Source organism: Lissotriton helveticus, chromosome 5_1, assembly GCF_964261635.1.
Source record: "Lissotriton helveticus chromosome 5_1, aLisHel1.1, whole genome shotgun sequence".
Classification (NCBI taxonomy): Eukaryota; Metazoa; Chordata; class Amphibia; order Caudata; family Salamandridae; genus Lissotriton; species Lissotriton helveticus.
Window position 1 is genome coordinate 1,929,306,822 of NC_136065.1, and position 21,410 is coordinate 1,929,328,231.

Sequence of the window (21,410 nt, forward strand, 5' to 3'; positions counted from 1 at the left end):
CCTGCATTCTAATTGATACATTTAGAAACAAGACCTGCATTTGATTGATTTCAGCAAGCGTTGAGGGACTTTGAGAATTTAAAAATTACTAATGGGCTTACGGATGACATGCATTTTAAATATAGACAACTAAGAGATTTTTTCTGTAATAAACTGAAAATAACGCAAGTTAAACAATCTGATATTATTGAAGGTATCTACTCAGAAAAAACTAAATCATTAATCAGGTTGGGATATCAATGGCTTATTAAGGAGAAGGGCGAAAACACAACTCAAATCGCAGCCAAATGGTCTCGGAGATTAAATCAAAATATAAATTCTGAACAGATTGGCAATGCCCTAACTCATTTAAGTGAAATAGTTCACTCCTCTAAGTTGAAAATGCAGCTATATAGGACAATTACGGAATTGTATTATACGCCGCAAAGAATATCTAGCTGGACACATGGTAACTCGTTGACAGAGAAATCTAGGTGTGCTAAATGTAACACTGATGCGGCTGGAATTGAACACATGTTATTCTCATGCCCTGTGCTCTCCAATTTTTGGAACAGCATATCTTACCATCTTCAACTCAACCAGATAAACTCATCGGATCTTACAGTACAAATGGTTTTATTAGACATTCAAGAAAAGAACTATCCTCATAAGGATCTCTTAACGATTTTGTTAGCATGTGCTAGATTAACAATAGCTAGGGGCTGGATTTCTAAAGAACCCCCTAGTGTAGCGGATTGGCTAGCTCTGGTTTACGAAATTAGAACTATGGAATTTGCTTTAGCTAAACTTAGGGGCCCTAAAGCTTTTCTGAGAAAAGAAAGGATATGGATGCACTTTTTTGAAGGTCAAGAGGTATGATTTAGATTAGTTTAAATTTTGTCTATTTGCTCTAGTAGCTTATTACTGTAACAGTAGAGTTAATGTGGAATATAGGCTTAACAATTAAGTATATGTTGTTGGCATTCCTCAGTTTTTGTTGTTGCTCATATTAATTGTATTTGCATGTTGAATATCGAATGGAATTGTAATGAATGATATCATTTCTTGCACTCAATAAAAATGTTAAAAAAAAATAAAAAAAAAGATTTCAGCAAGCATGTGGAACAGATAAATTGTTAGGCATAATTCAGTTTTTTTGGGTAGCTCACATTGCTTTGCTGTTTATACGTAGATATTAACAGGCCTCCCAGGTAGTTGTAGTTAATGATCGGATGTTTGCCGTCCTCAGTAGGAGTAATCCTTGAACACTGATCTACAAGCTTTGAGCCAGAGAGGCTTTCTCAGTGCTTCATTTGAGGGATGTAAGTATTCTGACAACTATGCCAGATGGCACCAGAGAAGTGGTGAATGTGGCATTTAAGCAAACATATCGACAGAATGTCCTAATGTCAAATGCCATTGTGGGGCTCGGTTTTACACCGCAAACTGCAGCAGCTATAATGATTTAAAAGATGGGATACTATAGGAATATCTGATTTGGTATGTGTGGGAGATGGTCAGCTGGCATCAAAACATTCTCAGATTTGAAGGGCGTGTTCAGCCATGCACAGAGGGAGAGGTATGGCACAGCGCCCACAGCGACTGACTCCGGACTGCGGGGATCACAGTTTGATCCCCGGGGCCGGCTGCAGCTCAGCATTATGCAACTCCGGGCAGTAGCTCACTTAATGTTCGGGATGGCCCCCAGCGCCTTGAAACATTAAGTGGTGATATTTACGGGCTTTACAAGTCAGGATTAGTATACATTTGCAATTCTTCAGGTACATACATGTTTTGCAAATGCTCCACAGGGACCTGTTGTCGAGTGTGCAGAAGGAATGTCTCCTCCGTTGAGTATCCAAGAAGAGAAAGGTCACTCATGGGGTTCCACAGAGCAGGGCTCAACATTGTCTCCTATTTTGTTTAATATTATGTGTTTCCTTTAAATTCCTTGATTCGTTCCTTTTGGCTTCATGTGGGTGGGTGTCTTATGCTGATGGCACAGCTGTTTTTAGCTTAAATATCCTGTGTTAGAAATTCAAAATCATTTTAACCCCGGTTTCTCTGCCGTTCAGGTATGCATGTGCCATAATGAGCTCAATCTGATCCCAGAAGACTGAGCTTTTGATTGTGGTTGTGTATCTTCTTGAATGGCTAACTTCTGGCCTGATAATCTTGGCTTTCCCCCTGAACCTCTGGAAGTGCTCCATTGTCTGAGCTTTAAGCTAGATAAATAACTATCACATGAAGAGCAGTTCAATTCAGTGATATCCTATTATATTGGCTTAAATTACTGAGGAAAAGCTTGAAAGTAATGTCACTTAAAGACAGGCCTACAGCATCAATCCTCAAGGATTGACTATGTCAAAACCTACTAGATGGGCTCACCTTCTAAGCTACTGAATCAACTACAATTTATCCAGAATACCGCTTGAAAGAAAATGCCTCTTTTTGTATGGTCACCTCTAAGTTTCAAGACTGATTCAGCTGGTTTATTGACTCGGAGTACACTGAGGCCTGTTAACCAGACCTTAGAGCCTGGGCCCTTACCCGTAAACTGGTATGTCGAATCAGCTCTTACCCAATTGGCTAAGCCTACTTACCTGTAAATGGTACCCAGAGCATGCAAGTTAATATAGCAATGGTTGTTCCACCTTGAGTGTGACCCTAGTAAAACAAGACTCCTAGCCCGCCATTCTCAGGCTGGAAGAGCAGTTTAACCTGCTAGCCCACTTTGCTGTTAAAAGTCATGGCAAAGCCAGACTTCCCCCTGGTATATGTGTACGTCACCCCTATGGCAGGCCTATTGAGTTCTTGGGCAGGGTGTAACATATGCCACGCGCAGAATGTGTAATTTCACATGTTGTGATAGTAAAAACACAAAAATGTTGTTTTTACTGTGGAAAAGCTTGGTCGTCGCCCATTGGAGATTACAGAGTTACACGCTGACCCCTCAGCTGCGCTAACTCTGGAACGTTGCGACTGTGAGTAATCCAAGTTATCAAACAACTTGTTACATTAAGCCAGACTTGATTCTCAGGTCGAAATTAATATAACACGTTGCATTGTGCAACTTTAGCAGAGTGCCCATAGTTGTTGCTCACTGGGTCCTGTTGCTGAGACAGCTTTATGCCCTCGTGGAGAGATGTGCTAACTACAAGAAAGATACAGTGGGAGCCTGCTATTGAAGGAGATGTCACCTCCAACCCGCAGGAAGCCACACAGGTGTCGTCCCAAAAGGCAAGCTTTAAAGTAGAAGCTACGTTTGAAGGGCAAATGGTAAGACTTGGGAGAGGGGCTGCCCATTGTTCAGGCAGACGGACTGGCACTAGGTAAAGGAGAGGGGAAACCAGTTGCCAAACTGTTTTTTCAGGGGCATGTAGCTCCCTTGGTAGCCACCCCTCTTGGCTGGACCAGGGAGCTCCACAGGCTGGGATAGTGGTCCTGCCAAATTGGAAGTGGGCAAAATGGTGCATCCTGGGATGCCCAAATGCCACATGTCACATTAAATGATCATCAGGTGGGAGGGAACCTGGTAGCCACTGGCCACCAACAGCATCCTGCCCTGAGATAATTTTCTGGGCAGAAGTAGGGCACTCAAAACTCAGATGTCGACTGGAAGAAGGACTGCCCTGCTGCATCGTCGTGGACTGCACCTGCTAGCTAGCAATGCAGAGGGACTGTGTCTGCTGTATCCTGCTAAAAAGAAGTACTCAAATTGTATACAAAAGATTCTAGGCAACTATATGTTTTAACGTGGATTTAACTCCGTTTTCGTACTATTGGGGCATTGATTGAAATGATCAGATAAACAGCTGGAAGCACATATCATTCATTTATATATCAAAATTATGTTTTTATATTACTTTACATGTATAATATAACAGTAATTTAAATATTATCTAAAAATCATCCTGATTATTTTTAATAATACTTAGTCGTACAAATATTCAAACTCTCTCATCCTTCCATATAGTACATAGTCAAAGACTTGCATAGTTATAACATGCTTATCTTTATGAACTCTCAAAAGCTTGATAATGTAATGTTCAAAGAAATTAATTTAGATCATGGGCCTTTTTGTTCTAAAATTTAAACAGAGTAGTGTCTTCCTACTTAGTCAGACGGATTTGTCAATCGTAGGTTATAAAATTAATTCCTCTACTCGCGTTTCGGCTGGAAGCCTTCATAAGGAAACTACACATTAGCCCACCAAGTCCTGTATCTTCTTAATAGTAATTTGTACTCTAGAGGGCTTTCTTTGGAAGGCGGGGGATCTTTCGACCCCCCCGGCTGTATTTATTAAAATATGCAAAATAAATCAAAATTGAAATAAACAATATTTACACAATTACGCAGAAAATGTTACAATTGATATGTACAGGTATTCAGATGGCTAACCTTAACGTTTCCAGTACAAGGTATTTCCTATCCAAAACTAACATATCAATTCATATTATACATAGATAATTTTCTGCGTACCTATTTGTGCCTTAGGCAAGGTCAATAACTGGTATCAGATCCTTATCACTAAACCACGCCCTCCTGAAGTAGTGCGCGTGCGCAGGAGGGCCCGTTTACCGTGGGGGCACATCCCCTCCCTGGTTACCCCCGAACGTCCTATTTAACCACGCCCTCCTGTCGGAGTGTGCGCGTGCGCAGGAGGGCCTGTTTACCGTGGGGGCACATCCCCTCCCCGGTTACCCCCGTACGCCCTATTAAACCACGCCCTTCTGTCGAAGTGCGCATGCGCAGAGGGCCCGCTTACCGTGAGGGTACTTTGGTCCCCTTGTTACCCCGTATGCTCCATTAACTCCATTAAAGGGGGCCTCTGCGCCGTTTACTGGCGTCATTGTGCACGTGTGGGGTGGCCAAAGAGCCTAGAGAAAGCGTGACTGTCTCCCACGCACCCATGTACCCAACAGGATGTACCTGCCCCTGGAGTTCTATGAGAGACCACTTGTCTCTCCCTTTTGGACGACCCCATTCGAGAATGGCGCCGCCCCCCCTAAGGACCTTAAATTAACTGCTCACCAATCATGACCTTACCGCCTGACCAAGGCATAGTAATAAATACGACGATTGATGACCTGAAAACGGGAAAAAGTTCTAAGGAACAAAACAAATTAATCAGACACTTTGTCATACATAAACGCTTGTCACCAAATTATGCAAGCATTCATAACGCCCAATAACAATCATCTGCTTTAGGGGATGGTGGGTGGGAAAATTAATTACAGCCCCTTAGAGGCTGAAAGGGGCAGGCCGTGGCGCGCAGGAGTCAGAGGCCGATTCCCGCGCTGCACGGCCTCTTAAACCCCTCGCAGGCCAAGCCGGATTTAACGTTCTAGGGATATCCTGCTGATTAGCAAAAGTAATCTAAAAAGTAACATGCACAGTAATCTGTAAAGTAACTAGAAGGTAATTTCGAACTGTTAACTTACCTGTAATTCAACCAATTGCATTTGAGCCTGCATTCAACTGTAAATCACTGCATAAGATTTTGCAAAATATTATTTCACTTACCTGCACCAGGCTTGGTTCTAAAAATAAAGTAACTAATTAATATTTTTTTATACAAACAAATTGGTCGGTCTGAGTTCAGTCTCTGAGTGTGTGACATCATTCGATGCCCGATTCTGTACAACAAATGCTTAACACTGCCCTCTGATAATGCCTTACTGCGCGCCCACACTACCACAAATAGAGAGTAAGGTGTTATCTACTTTTACCTCTGCCTACCTTTGGGGTTCCACTGGACTCTGCATACTATACCTCATTTTGGTGTAGTATATACAGAGCCTGCTTCCTACACTGATGATCAGAGACCCGATTTGCCCTCCTACTGCTGAGCCAAGCTCGACAATAGGTTTCCTGTCACAGGGAGTGGTCACCACCTCCCAGACAGGACTTAGTGTATTGGGACAGGGTAGGGGCACTTTCCAGTGCCACTAGACTGACTTGAAGGGCACATTGCGTGCCCTCCTTGCATACTCCTGTTGGAACCATTTCAGGGAGCCGTTAGCTCCAGCTCTGGAATGAAACTGGACACAGGACATGGGAGTATCCTCCCCACTGTCCAGCCCCTCCTATGGGAGGAACCACTGAATCGTCCTAACCCTTTCCTTACAGTACTTCAGGGCTTACCTGTGGGTGATTCCTTAGATTCGTTGTGGGACAAGATTCAGATCCAAAACCACTTTCTCTTCAACCGTCTGGGCACTTTGGACTACGCTGGACTTCCCTTTGGGAACAGAGACTGCACCTGGGAATACTACTGCAGGATCTTGTCGTTCTACCAGTCTTCTGCGTTCTGCGCCTGTGCTCCATACAGGTTCTTCTACAGGCCTGTGGACATCCTAGACACCTGATGGAATCTCCCATGAACTGAAGGAGTCACTTTCCTGCATTTGCAGGCACTGCAACGAAGCTGACCGGTCTGCTGTACCTGAGCTCCTACGGACTCCGAAAGGTTCTGCAACATAGGTGGTGGTTCTGCAACTCCCTTGAGGCCTGCACTGTATTCACAGCAAGTTTGAAACCAGTATCCCTCAACGGAACCACTGGAGCAGTACCCCTGTGTATGTGTCAACTTGCCGTTGCCAAGGCTTGTTGGCTCTTCACCAGAGATCTTCAGGCTCCAACCTTAAGCATCTCTTGCAACCAAAATCTTCGTCTGCACCGCAACCTCTGCACTGTGGGCCTTCATCCTTTGGTGTTTTGCTCGAGGTCCTCTTGCCACTCCTGTGCCTTCGGCCTGCGGGTCCTCTTGAGTGTCTTCTTTGGCTCCAGTGGGCCTGCCCTGCTTGCTCGGGGCCTGCTCTAACTTACCTGCTCATGGTGAGTCCCTGGGACATTGCTGGTCCCGACATTGCACCTTTTTCGACTACTACGTTTGTTGCTGTTGCCAAGGCTTTGTGGTGCCCCTGCTGGACACTGACCCCAGGCTCTTGAAATCCGACGTGGAACGGCTCCTGGTCTTCCACAGCGTTGCCTGGTCCGCACAGCTGCAACTTCAAGGGCACCGTCAACTCTCCTGCATCTCCGACATTGGTTGGCATTCGTCTTCCGTGTCTCCTGGTCACTCCTGAGCAGCATAGACTCTGTCCCCTCTGCTTGCAGGTACCTCCCATCTTGAATCCACCTTTGGGTTACGCCGGACTCTTTCGCCTTCTTTGCCTGCTGCATCTTCACTGAAGTCCTCTATTGTGGTCTACAGCAGTTTCTGAAATCACTTTGCACCTATGCACCGGCTTCCCTGGTGTAGGTATCCTGTTTCCAGGGGTATCCACAAGTGGGGTAACTCTCCAACCTTCCATCTTCGAAAGGTTTCTTCACGGTCCTCTGTGAAGGGACCATCTTCTTAAAAACTGCAACATCGACGTACCCATTGACTTGTATTGAGCTCGCAGTTTTGTTCCCACTCTACACACGGCCTCCGTGGGGTTCCTGGGTACTTACCTTGGGTGGTTTCCTGGGTCCCTGGCTCTTCTACAGCTTCTGGGTCCAGTCTCGACTTAGGTCGTACTTTGCATTCCACTATTTTAGTATATGGGTTGATCTCCCCCTGGAGACCACTGTGTATTTGTGCTATGTACGTGTTGTATTATTAAAGTATTGTAGTTATATCTCAGGGTAGGACATATTGCAATGTGTTAGTGAGTGTTTATTATAAATACATATTTTTTATAACTACACTGTGTGGTTCTTTTTCACTTAACCTACACTATAAGATTAAGTACTGATAAAACAAGCTGCTTTACACTCCTGTTGGACTAAGCCTGAAGGCTGCTCTCCACAGCTACCACTGAACGAGCTTTCTAAGGTTGTCTAAGACCACTAAAATCACCATAAGGGTTGTCTGGATTAGTGCAGGGTGCTACACTTACATAAGTGAGCACCATATTCTAAGCCAGCCTCCTACAAGGGGTGAGTAATCAACCAGGATTAGAAGGTGGGAGAGGTATGATAGGGACACAACTAAACCGTGTGTTAAATTTTCTCCTTGTTGGGTCTATTTTTCTGCTACACTTACAGATTTTGTTGTGGGGAACAGACACCTTCAAGAGGGCAGGGAAACTTGGATGGGGTATAATAGACAGAGTCGAGTTAGGAGAAAAAGCCCTAAAAGAGTTGGGAAATAAGCTGGCTCCCAACAGTAATGACCATGGGCCAGAAATTAGAGTCCTTTATTGGAATGCCAGATCTTTTTCCAAGCACGCAGTAGGATTTGTTGTCCTGCCAGAATCCTGACATTTGTTTCATCACTGAAACTTGGCTACACCTTGTATAGTCATTGCGTACCCTGAAAAATATAAGGTGGTCAGGTTTGATAGAATGGGAGGTGGAGTAAAGCTATTGCTTTATCTAATGAAGTGGTGGTTTCAGCTTGAGATGTGAATGTTGACGATCGTTCTATATACTTATGACTCATGGAAAGGGGCATTAGTCTACCGCCCCAAGGAATGACTTTAGCCTTAAACTGGTCTCTTGGCAGCCTGCACATATTCTAGCAACTGAGAAATATTCTTTTTTTACTGTTGGGGATTTTTAATTATTATGGAGCGCATGCATCCGACAATGAGATGAACCAATTGCAGGCCAACCTGGAAGTGGTAGGCCTGCAGCAGAAGGTGGGTGGCCCAACACATTTAGTGGGCCCCACACTAGATTTACTTTTTACTAACTCCATGAATCTGAAAATTGACAGTCCCATGCCTTTATTATGGACCGACTGTTATTCCATTGGCTGTGGGAGACGTTCTTTAAGTTACGCCACTCGAACCCAGATCATTTTATGTTTAATTGTGCGACCCTTGGAGTCACGATAATCATTTTGAGTCCAAAAGGGTAGATTGTCATTGAAAGACTGTTCACAGTAGTAGGAATCACTTACAATAAGAGTAGTCACACTGGGGTCAGCGTACTCCAGCGCAAGCATTATAGCACGTAGTTCTGTTAATTGGGCGGTACAGTTCCCCAATGTCTGTGTATGCACGACACCGGACTTGAATTCACCATCGTACCAACCACAATTGCACAAGCCGCGGAATACGCGTGTCTAGAACCCGTAGCCGCTTGCGCACTGCCATCAGTGTAAATGATACGACGAAAATCCTCCAGTGGGCGCATAGTCAGAGCAGCAGGATGAAAAAACTCATACTGCAAAGACTCCTGAGTCTCCAAAGAGGAATCGAAAACTAACGTTACATCAGGGGATGTCAAAGATGTAGCCCATGGTATCCACCGAGGGTGCAAAGCCTTGGAATTTGGTACACTTGGTCACTGCCTCCAAGACAGGATACGGAGAAACAACCACAATGCGTTTTCCCTGCGACAGTGCATGTTCCTTAAGAATCGCCATTTGCACTGCTGTCAAGACTTTTTCCACAGTGGAAAACCGCTTCTGATAGATACATCTGCTAGTGGATTCCTCACCTTGTGATTCCTCACCTTGTGAATATCCCCCCTGCGTCAGCAGCATTCGGAAATTCTTTCGTAGCTTCGCGCCGCCGTGGAACGACGTCACAGAGGCACGGCATCGCGCGCGACTCCGCTGACGTCACCGACACCATAATAGGCCCACGCCGGCGTGATGACATAAGTTCCCTTTTTTCCGCGTCGTTGACGCTAACGGTTTTTTGGGATCGTGCAGTAGCTTTGTTGTAACTTTGTTACTCTGTAGTTATTGTGACTGTATCTTGGTCTTCCATCGAGATGTCTTCGAAGAAGACTGGTTTTAAGGCTTGGGGAGAATGTGGCAAGACTATGTCCATAACCGATCTGCATGAATGCTGCGTCTGGTGCCTGAGCTCCGACCATGACGTCGAGGATTGCCCATCTTGCAAGAAGATGACTCCGAAGGCCCTTCGGGAGAGAGAAACGAAGCTCCTGGTTGCGAAGCTAAAGAGTAAGAAAGATAAGAAGGCTTCGAAGACTCGGTCTCGGCGGTCGAGGTCGCGTTCGGAGTCGTCATCGGCACATGCTTCAAGATCCTCGAGGAAGAAGCACAAGAAGAGGAGCCATGAGTCACGTCATCACTCTGGGAAGGACTCGAGTTCGAGGCCGAAGTCGCAAGTGAGGCTTCTTCATAAGGAAGCGGAGGCTTCGGCGTCGGAAGCACAGGACTCTGATAGTGAGGCTTCACGTGCGAATTCGCCGGAGTCACCGAAGCAGCAAGCGAACCCTTCTCCAGATCCGTCCAATCCTTCTGGTCAGGAAGATGAAGGTGAGGTGGAGGAGGTTGGTGAAGGCGAGGTTCTGGTGCCTGCGGGTTCGTTGACACGACTCCGCCTCCTCGAGAGCCACCTGGGGGCCCTTATCCAGCCTTTCCGGCTCCAGGTCAGGATCCATCCCAGTTCCTGAACGCCATGTTTGGGGTTTACTCCAGGGCAATGTACCCCTCTGGTGCACCTGTTGGTCCCACGGGTCCTATGGCTTTTAACTTGGGCGTTCCCCAGGCTTATGCTCCTGCGCCCTTCATGCCTTTCATGCCGTCTCTAGCACCGCAGTGGCATTTTCTGGCGTCGCCGAGGCCTTCGACGCCGGTGCCCACGTTTACGATGCAGGATCCTGTTCAACTTAGAGTGAAGCTTCCTCGTCCGACTTCGGGCTCGACGCCGGCTCCGGACTCGGCCGAGTCGGTTCCGGATCCGACAGCTTCGTTTCCGAAGATGAGGTCTCGGCGTGAAGCTCAGAGACTTCTGGAGGAGGAACAGTATCAGTATGCTGATGTGGAGGAAGGAGAGATACCGGATTCTGATGATCCTTTTGATGACTTGAGAGAGGCCAGTGGACTTGAACTGTCTCCTGAGTGGGCTTTGGCTTCTGTGTCGGACGTGCCTTCCAAAGATGTGGTGCCATATCACGTTGTTATTAAAAAGGCAGCAGGCTTGTTGAATATTACTCTGCCGAGTACAAATCTAATATTCTCACTGAAGTCCTTCCCTCGCCATCTTCTGTTATTGAGCCGATGCTGCCAATTAATGATGCTTTGGCTGAGCCCATCTATGAGGTCTGGAAGACGCCTTTGACAGCTCCTGCGGTTTCAAGGGCTGTGGCTAGGAGGTACAGGGTTGCTCCTGGTGACCCAGACTTTTTATCAACACACCCCCTGCCTGAGAGTCTGGTTGTGCAGGCTGCCTGTTCTAAGAAGTCTGCGGGTGATTTTCCGCAGGTTCCTGGGGAAAAAGAGTCCAGGAAGCAAGATCAGACTGCCAAGAAGTTCTTCTCCTCAGCCAGTATGGCATTAAAATCTACCAACGCGACTTGTCTGATGGGGCGGTACATCCATGCCTTAATGGATTCAGTTAAGCAGTTGGTGTCGAAAATTCCTGAGGAGGATAGAAAGGACTTTCAGGAGGTAGTTTCGGACACTCAGGCTGCTGCGAGACAAGTTATTCAGAGTGGGCTGGACACGGCTGATTCGGTGGCGAGAGTCATGGGCTCTTCGGTGGCCACTAGGAGAGCTGCATGGCTAAAATCATCGGAGTTTTCTGCTGATGTTCAGTCTGCGTTGATGGACTTGCCTTTTGATGGTTCAGGACTGTTTGGCAAGAAGGCTGACGCTGCATTAGAACGATTCAAAGATAGCAGGGCCACGGCGAAATATTTGGGTCTTCTGACCAGGGGCTCTACTGGAAGGCGCTTCAGAGGATTTGGCAGGTCTTCCTTTCGTTCCTATAAAACATCGCAGCAGCAGCCGCAACAACAGCAAAATACGCTGTACAAGTCGTACAGAGGAAGACAGCGAGCTCGTCCTAGAGGTCGTCGTCGTCGTCGTCTTCTCCTCCTCCTCCTCCTCCTCCTCCTCCTCCTCCTCCTCCTCCTCCTCCTCCTCCTCCTCCTCCTCCTCCTCCTCCTCCTCCTCCTCCTCCTCCTCCTCCTCCTCCTCCTCCTCCTCCTCCTCCTCCTCCTCCTCCTCCTCCTCCTCCTCCTCCTCCTCCTCCTCCTCCTCCTCCTCCTCCTCCTCCTCCTCCTCCTCCTCCTCCTCCTCCTCCTCCTCCTCCTCCTCCTCCTCCTCCTCCTCCTCCTCCTCCTCCTCCTCCTCCTCCTCCTCCTCCTCCTCCTCCTCCTCCTCCTCCTCCTCCTCCTCCTCCTCCTCCTCCTCCTCCTCCTCCTCCTCCTCCTCCTCCTCCTCCTCCTCCTCCTCCTCCTCCTCCTCCTCCTCCTCCTCCTCCTCCTCCTCCTCCTCCTCCTCCTCCTCCTCCTCCTCCTCCTCCTCCTCCTCCTCCTCCTCCTCCTCCTCCTCCTCCTCCTCCTCCTCCTCCTCCTCCTCCTCCTCCTCCTCCTCCTCCTCCTCCTCCTCCTCCTCCTCCTCCTCCTCCTCCTCCTCCTCCTCCTCCTCCTCCTCCTCCTCCTCCTCCTCCTCCTCCTCCTCCTCCTCCTCCTCCTCCTCCTCCTCCTCCTCCTCCTCCTCCTCCTCCTCCTCCCCCCCCCCCCCCCCCCCCAGCCCCCTTCCCCTCCCCCTTTCCCCTTCCCAGCCCCCTTCCCCTCCCCCTTTCCCCTTCCCAGCCCCCTTCCCCTCCCCCTTTCCCTTCCCAGCCCCCTCCCCCTCCCCCTTCCCAGCCCCTTTCCCCTTCCCAGCCCCAGCCCCCTGCCACCGCAGCAAAGCAGCCCTAGATCCGCCATTCCGGATCATGTGGGCCCAGTGGAGGGCCGGCTTAACCATTTTCTGCGAGATTGGGAATTGATAACATCGGATCTTTGGGTTCTCAATCTCGTGGAGAATGGGTATGCTCTTCCTTTCGGGAATTTCCCCCAAATTACCCTCCTTGCCAGGGTTATTGTTCGGAGGACCATCTGCTGCTCCTGCAGGAAGAAGTCCTGGCTCTGTTCAGAAAGGGTGCGATAGAGGTGGTTCCAGAGCAGGAGAGGGGTCAGGGATGCTACTCCGGTATTTTCTGATCCCCAAGAAGGATGGCAGGCTCCGTCCAATCCTGGATCTCAGAATCTTGAACCTTTACCTGAAGCAGGAGAAGTTCAAGATGCTCACCCTTGCGCAGGTTCTTCAGGCGCTGCTGGAAGAAGACTGGATGGTGTCGATCGACTTGCAGGATGCGTATTTTCATGTCGCACAGAAAGTATCTCCGTTTCACAGTTGGATGGCAACACTACCAGTTTGCGGTCCTTCCGTTTGGACTTACTACTGCGCCTCGAGTCTTCACCAAGGTGATGGCTGTGGTGGCAGCACATCTCAGAAGATCGGGGATACCTGTATTCCCGTATCTGGACGATTGGCTGATCAAAGCAGAATCGCCAGGGGTAGTGCTCCATCATCTGCAAGAGACAACTCAGTTGTTGCACAGGTTGGGTTTTTCGATAAATGTACCCAAATCTCACCTGGTGCCCTCCCAGCGCAACCTGTTCATAGGTGCAGTACTGGACACTACTGTGTGTCGTGCATTCCCTTCTCCACAAAGGATTAGTGACATACAGGAAATGATTCCTTTATTTTTCAATGGAGCGGTAGTTCCAGTCCTGAAGGTCCTTCGCCTGCTCGGTCTGATGGCTTCTTGCATTCTGTTGGTCAACCATGCACGCTGGCACATGAGGGCGCTCCAGTGGTGCCTCTGCAGGCAGTGGTATCAGCACGGCGGAGATCTCAGGGAGTCAGTGAGGATCTCCAGAGAAGCTGCGGCGGATCTGTCTTGGTGGAGCGTGGAAGGCACTCTGTCACAAGGAAAGCCCTTCCATTTACCTCCATCGGTGGCCACGGTGATAACGGATGCATCCACTCTAGGGTGGGGTGCTCATCTGGGGGACCTGGAGATCAAGGGTCTTTGGTCTCCAGAGGAAAGGTTGCTTCACATCAACCTTTTGGAGTTGCGGGCGATACGACTGGCACTCAAGGCCTTCCTCCCTTCCCTTTGCGGTCAGTCAGTTCAGGTCCTGATGGAAACACGACCGCGATGTGGTATATCAACAAGCAGGGAGGAGTGGGGTCGCAGTGTCTCTGCAGAGAGGCTCTGCGTCTCTGGTCCTGGGTTCAGGTCCACCAGATTTGTCTGATGGCAAATCATCTGGCCGGAGTTCTGAACGTTCGTGCATAATTTCTCAGTCGGCAGTTCTCTGCCGACCACGAGTGGAGGCTTCATCCAGAGGTAGTTCGTCACGTCTTTCGGACACGGGGGACTCCTCGGGTGGACCTGTTCGCCACTCGCAAGAATGCTCACTGCCCGTCATTTTGCAGCCTCCAGTTTCCGATGCAGGGAGCCTTGGGGTACGCGTTTCAGTTGAGTTGGGACTCGCAACTCCTTTACGCGTTTCCTCCCATACCCTTGATTCCTCGGGTTCTGAGGAAGATTCGCCAAGATCGGGTCCAAGTCATTTTGATCGCCCAGGATTGTCCGAGAAGGGTGTGGTATACAGATCTTCTCCACCTCTCCTCGTGCCCTCCGCTCCGTCTCCCTCACAGGGCAGATCTGCTCTCCCAGATGGAGGGGCAGGTTCTACACCCCCACCTCCAGACCTTACACCTTCATGCCTGGAGATTGAGCGGGTCAACCCGATTTCCTTTTCTCTCCCGCACGATGTAGTGGATGTCATCTCGTCAGCCAGGCGTGACTCCACCAAGTCCATATATTCGTATAGATAGTCTAAATTTGTTGCTTGGTGCGGGGAGAAGTCCGTTGACCCTTTAAGGGCTCGTTTGTCCAATATTCTACAATTTGCTCTTTCCTTGGCCCAGCAGGGTTTTGCGGTGGCAACTATCAACGGTTATTTGTCGGCTTTCCTCTGTTTACCAGACCAGCCCTCCTTGTTTAAATCTGCAATTGTATTACGTTTCATTAAAGGCCTTACCAATAAATTTCCTCCCACACCTTTTATTGTACCTCAATGGGACTTGAACCTTGTTCTTGATGGGTTCACCTTTTGAACCTTTACACTCGTGTCCCTTGAGACTTTTGTCTTTCAAGACTATTTTTCTGGTGGCAATTACCTCGGCAAGGAGGGTAAGTGAGCTTCAGGCTCTTAGTTCTAAGCCCCCATTTTTATCTATTCATGCTGAAAGAATGATTCTCAGGACCAGGGCTGCTTTTCTGCCAAAGGTGGAAACTCCTTTCCATCTGGGGCAGTCCGTTACCCTCCCTACCTTCTATCCTCCCCCTCACCCTTCCAAGGAGGAGGAGAGACTACACCGCTTGGACCCTAAGAGGGCGGTGAGCTTTTACCTGGACAGGACACGAGAGTTCAGGTTGGATGATCAGCTCATTGTTGGCTTTGCTGGCTGCAAGAAGGAGAAGGCGGTGCACAAGCGCACTCTCTCCAGGTGGATTATCCTCTGCATTAAGATCTGCTACGCCTTGGCGGGTAAGGACCCTCCAGAGGGTATAAGAGCTCACTCTACTAGAGCGAGGTCTTCAATTTCTGCTTTGTCTAGGGGAGTTCCTGTTGAGGACATTTGTAGAGCAGCGACTTGGGCCTCCCTCCACACTTTCGCGAAGCACTACTGCTTGGATACCGAAGTGAGGAGGGAGGGCCACTTTGCGCGTGCTGTTCTCCAGGATTTTCTAGTATAGGAGTGTGGACACCCTCCTCCGGGAGTGGGGACTGCTGTGGGACTCTATTCACAAGGTGAGAAATCCACTGGCAGATGCATCTATCAGAAGAACAAGTTACTTACCTTCGGTAACGCTTTTTCTGGTAGATACAGTATCTGCCTGTGGATTCCTCACTGACCCACCCGCCTCCCCGTTGTCCACTCTGCTATACTTGTGTTATTATGATGTATTTTATTCTATATTGTCAAAGAATAAGTTTAATATATTTTAATTTCCTACATTGGTTCCACACTATGTGTGTTATCTTGACAATTGTGTACTGTGTATATTTCTGCTGTCATTGGTCCGTCCGTATGCCTCGAAGGCACGGAAAAAAGGGCAGAACTGATGTCATCATGCCGGCGTGGGCCTATTATGGTGTCTGTGACGTCAGCGGAGTCGCGCGCGATGCCGTGCCTCTGTCACGTCGGCGCAAAGCTACGAAAGAATTTCCGAATGCTGCTGACGCAGGGGGATATTCACAAGGTGAGGAATCCACAGGCAGATACTGTATCTACCTGAAAAAGCGTTACCGAAGGTAAGTAACTTGTTCATCTCGGCCGAAGTGTACAGGTGTGACTTGTAAGCAATAGGAACTGTGTCTCCCTCATTAAAAGTGAGGTACGTGAAACCCACCGCACCTGACACGATTCTTATCACCAGGTTCGTGTGGTTATCACGAGTCGACAAGAAGTTAGATTCAAGTAGGTCAGCCTGCAAAGATTGCGGGACGGCTGAATGTTCTGGCAGCCAGCACGATTTGGAAAAAGTTGGTTGTATCAATGCATAAAGCGGCTTGATATGCTGGGCATATTCTGGAATGTATGTACGTCCAAAATTTAGAAAGCCCAGTAAGGATTGCAATTTTTTCAGGGTTGTGGGAGTGCTAAAGTGTGCATTTCTCCAAGAAGTGAGGAGCTAAGCCTCTACCTTCATTGTTGAGCTCATAGCCCAGGAACAACACTGTGTTTTCTGCAATGTGTGATTTTGCAAAGTTGAATTTATAGCCAAAGTCCGCAAATGGCAAATTATGCGGTCACACGGCACAGATGCGGCCATTATTCGTCGACTGTGAGATAAATGTCATCCACATACGAACATGCATCTGCGTCGAGCCTCTCGAGCAGAGAGACTATTCGGGCAGCAAAAATGCCTGGCCTGTTCTTGTAGCCCATGGCCAAACGAAGAAATTGGCGTTGTTTGCCACCATAGGTAAAACTCGTCCATTGACTACTAAGGGAGGACAAGTTATGGGCAAAAAAGCCATTGGAAATGTCGTGTCGTTTTGAACCTTTTACGCACCAGACTATCCACCAAAGCAGAGCTGTGAGTTTTCTGCACCGCACACATACGACAATGTGAGTTCAAGTGGCGGTAATCCAATACCAAACGGTTCGAGCAATCAGGCTTGGATCCAGTGAAAAGTGGGTTATTCATCGGAGACACAGACGTTTCAATTACTCTCTGATATTCCAGGATCTCGACCAGAGGCTTTCGCCTCACGCCGTATGGGGTATTGGGTTTGTGGCAGTGGCATCGACCGTAAAGGGATCTCATGTCGAGGGGAAAATTTGTCCCATCCACAATGTGTACGGTACAACGCCGGCGCAAGCGCTTTAGCCCAATCTTCTGCAAACTGCAGTGCCTGCTCCTTCGGCACAGTGTGCGTGAAAGCGGGGAGGATCACCTCCTCCCTTTGCGGTGCGGCCAAGACAAATGGTGGGGGCCAGTCGACCTCCGCCAACAAAATGTCATAAGTAGTAGTTAGATTTTCCCAAAATACCCCTTTTATGGAACATTCTTTGTCACCTTCAATCACAATGACTATTTCATAAAGCTTGTCTAGGGGGAGCCACTCTGGTGTCTGCTGTTTCAACAACAACAAACGTGTCAGTCGCTGTCACCTTCAGTAGTGGACGCAGCACCTCTCGCACTATGGTAATCTCCGCCACGCTGTCCAGCAGGGTCAGAGCCCATGTCAGATTCTGACTGACGCTGCGTTCTCACTATCTGTGGCATATCTAGCTGTTACAGCAGCAACTTTCTTCTTCTGAAACTGAGGTCTTTGACGCGGTGTCTCGTCCTGCTTGCTTTTTCCGTCAGCCTTACGAGGATGCTCACTGCTCTGTTGGTCATCTTGACCTCTGCCGCCTCCTCCACCGGTGGCTGTTACCGATGTTTCCTGCAAAGAGCGAGGAGAACAGAACCTGAAACCTATCAGGCGACTTAATAGTACCGCGGTCGCGCAAATCAAATTTATGCCCAACAGGGGCAGGTGTAGGTGAAGCTGGACGGGGAACCCTGTTTCTGCTGCTTCCCTTGTTTTTTGTTCTTACTCCAATTTTGTTTCTGAACTTTCAGGGGTCATTCTTATCAGATGACCCTTGCTGAGCTTGCTGTTGCTTTTCTTTCCTCGCAAAAGGCTTAACACCTAAACTATTACGACCCACGGTCTTATAAGCCTCTGTAATAATTTTCGGCAACTGACGGGGTTTATCGGCGTCGGGGACCTCGCGCAGAGCATTAGCGACCTGGAAACCTTCAACATCCACCTTGACATAAGCAAGGACGAGATCACGTACCATATCAAACGCTCCCACGAGGCGCATCCCCAACTCCACTGCAGCTTCTGGTCCGTGCTCATCCTGAACACGCTTAATCACAGTGGGCAAAACAGTCATTGACGGGGTGCCAAAGCACCTAGTGTAGACTGCTGCAAAAATCACCACCCAAGTTGTACACTCAGTTACGTCAGGCACGAAGCCTTTCTGCAAACTCATGGTGAGAATCCTGTGTTTCTCAACAGGATTTGTAGAGAACACTGCTTCCAGTTGGTCAAATTTTTCGGCCAGCCAAAAAGGCATTTCCTCCTTATCTTTGGGACGCTTGCCCATGACCGGATTAACCATGACGGGAGTAAGCTTGAGTCCGCCACCGCCAACTGATGTGCTGCACCACCGGGGAGGTTGCGAGTAATGTAGTGAACCAGACCCTAATAACTACAACCGAAGAGGCATACAGGGGTCGTAGTTGTATGGCTGTCAAAGCACCCACCTGTGGATGCGGAGTGTAAGCAGCCAACACAGGCCAAGTAGTGCCTGGAATGGACAACAGACCTTGTCTGACCACTGTAACAACGTATGGGAGGGCGCCATTAAACCAAACGGCATGCTGTCAAACAGAAATTGGAATTTCTACTGTCAGAAATGAAGCGTACACCGCAGGAGCATCAGCGGGGGTGTAAGTGTGAAAAACACCAGAATTAAAATCCACTGCGGGAAACGTGACCCATGAGTAGTACACTCAAATGGGTACGCCACGTCAGCAGAGACTACATAAACCACCGCCTGTCCCTCTAGTGAAACGAGGTATTCCTGCAAATGATTACGCACAACTACACGACTGTGTGCCGGGATATCAACCGCAGCCATATCAAAACAGTATTAGAGAAGTACAATACAATACTATAACGCACAACTGGGTAGTAATTCAAAGAAGTAACCTTTGAGAAATATCAAGCTTGAATCAACCTATGTAAATAGAGGTAGATTTTTATCCGTCACTACAGTCAACCGGAAACGATAATGGGGGGGTTGTAGACTGATATAAGCACTACTCAAGTGTCTCACAATACGACCACTCTCGTTGGCGGCGTCATGTAACAGGGATTCTGCGCAAACACTGAACTGTGCACAGAGACTTAGGACATCAGTGAATTAGGGTGTGCCAAAACTCACCTTAGTACCCAAAATCCCCTACCAGACTAGCAATCAGTGTCACATTAGCTCTTCGTCCTATAGCAAAGAAACCAATGATTAGACAACCTAGAACATGCGACTTAGGACCATCTCGGGAATGTTGGGAAGTGAGAACACTCTTTTGTTATACGCTCATACCAGTCCAAAACAGGAGTAAAATAGAGACACTGTTAGGTTAAAGGTTAAAATGTTTATTTTAACTACTTGTTCTCAAGCGCAGTATTTTAATCATCAGCATACATATGGATAATAATAATACGGACAGCATGGTTACAATTCCATAAAATACTAAAGGAGGAATCATGTTACAATGATAGTGCAAACAGGTGATAAAAACGCCTATTTATAACACCCTCCCTATCTGGGTATTATGTATTATAAAACTATAGACGGTCTCTTGAGCTTTCTTATGGGGACCCCATTTACCTGTCCGCTCAGTAAGTGTAAATTACATCAGGACCTGTTAGTCTCTCTGCATGCCTGGAATCTTCCAAGTGTGTTCAAATCTGGCGAGTGTGCTATGATAAAGGCACCAGGATCCTACTCGGCTTGCAGCTGCCAAATTGTTGTGTCTAGAATGTGTTACACGGACACGCCGATAAACAGGCTCGCACGTTATGATAAACTTGGCGGCTTAGCACTCACTGTACAGACTGGGGACATGATGTATGTTTAGAGATGTCGAAAAACAAACCTTTCTCATGCATAGGCCTTCGTGAAAGCTAACTCAGCAAAAACAGCCAAGCAGTGTTGTGTGCAAAAGCAGCAAAAAGGAAAAATGGTGTTTAAACTTCGAATAAGCCATGCCAACTTAACATGCACGCAGAAAGAGGCCCGTAAACCATACTACAACCCATTAACAGTCCCCCTCAAGTCTCCATAACCACAATCTTTCTCAGATGCATTTAATTTGATTTACAGCGCCACTCATACCAGTGCACGGTGTCAGAGTACTTTACATCTCACACACACTACACAGCGGCAATCATATGTGTGTAAATCAATGTATAGGAAATATTACACAAGGCAAAGGACTACAAGGTGTAGAAGCCACATGACAACCATACTAGTAGGCACTATAGTTTAATAGCTCACTGTTCTATGTTAGGATTTTAACTTATAGACTGCAAGTAACAAAAGGATCTCTCTGACAAAAGCAGTAACCTAGTTAACATTATGTGCACTTTGTGTGATTTGCATGGTACATGTTTTTTGCAGCAGGTACATTAACCCTCTGTGCTACCTTTCCAGGAGTCAACCCTTCCACTAGACAAAACTCTGATCTCTCTCTAGGAGGAACATTAATCACCAAAGTTATCATGACATTTGTATTGTTGCTGAAAATTGCTGGAGGCCAGGAAGGAAGCAGCAAGTTTTTTTTTTTAACCATAATATACTTGCAAACACTACGCACCCACCTGAAATAGGTACCCAGTGCGGTCACACCGGTCGCACCGCCCTAACCTGCTCAAGGTTCCTATGCATGTGACCTCAGTGACAGAGTCACAGTGACAGGATCACTGTTGCTCTAGGACTGCCCGCAAGACTGGAGATGAACTTCAGTATGGATTCTGGTGGACAGGCCTTCAAGGTTAACCCACAATTGACACCACTAGGGTACACCTGCTTGTGCTAAGACACCAGTCCTTCTAAGGTCTTACGGGGGCCTTCAAAGGTCAAGCATGGGAATATGCTCTCTCAGTAGAGTGGACTGGTCATGAAGGCTGAACCCGGTTCCCCAGTTCCAAATTCGCCAGCTCTGGCCATAGTGCCACATCCTCTCCCCCACTGAACACCATATTTCCCCACTGAGAGAAACTTGCACTGCCTTCAGCTACAACTAAATTGTGCCGCTATAAACACTTGGATGCGGCTCAATTCAAATTATGCACTTGATTAGAGTAATATCCTGCCTAAAAAAAAAAGTAAAGACAAACACTCATAGGGAGTGCAAGATTAAGTAAAGCATGTGAAATGTAAGCAGAAACAACATGGTTACCTTAAAGATCTCTCACTCACTATTCGGAAATCAGCGAGTGATTTTACCTGAAAAGTTAAGGACATGACTACAGGGCCCTGAAGGGAACCGTTTCAATGTCCATTGCTTATATCCATACAAAACGCAAGCAGT

At 47.8% G+C, this 21,410-nt stretch overlaps 1 protein-coding gene across 1 annotated transcript in view; it reads left to right on the forward strand.

Annotated features, from left to right (window-relative positions):
- SNF8 (SNF8 subunit of ESCRT-II) overlaps window positions 1–21,410 on the forward strand; it is a 122,059-nt gene that overhangs the window by 83,534 nt on the left and 17,115 nt on the right. The gene's annotated exons all lie outside the window — the stretch shown is intronic.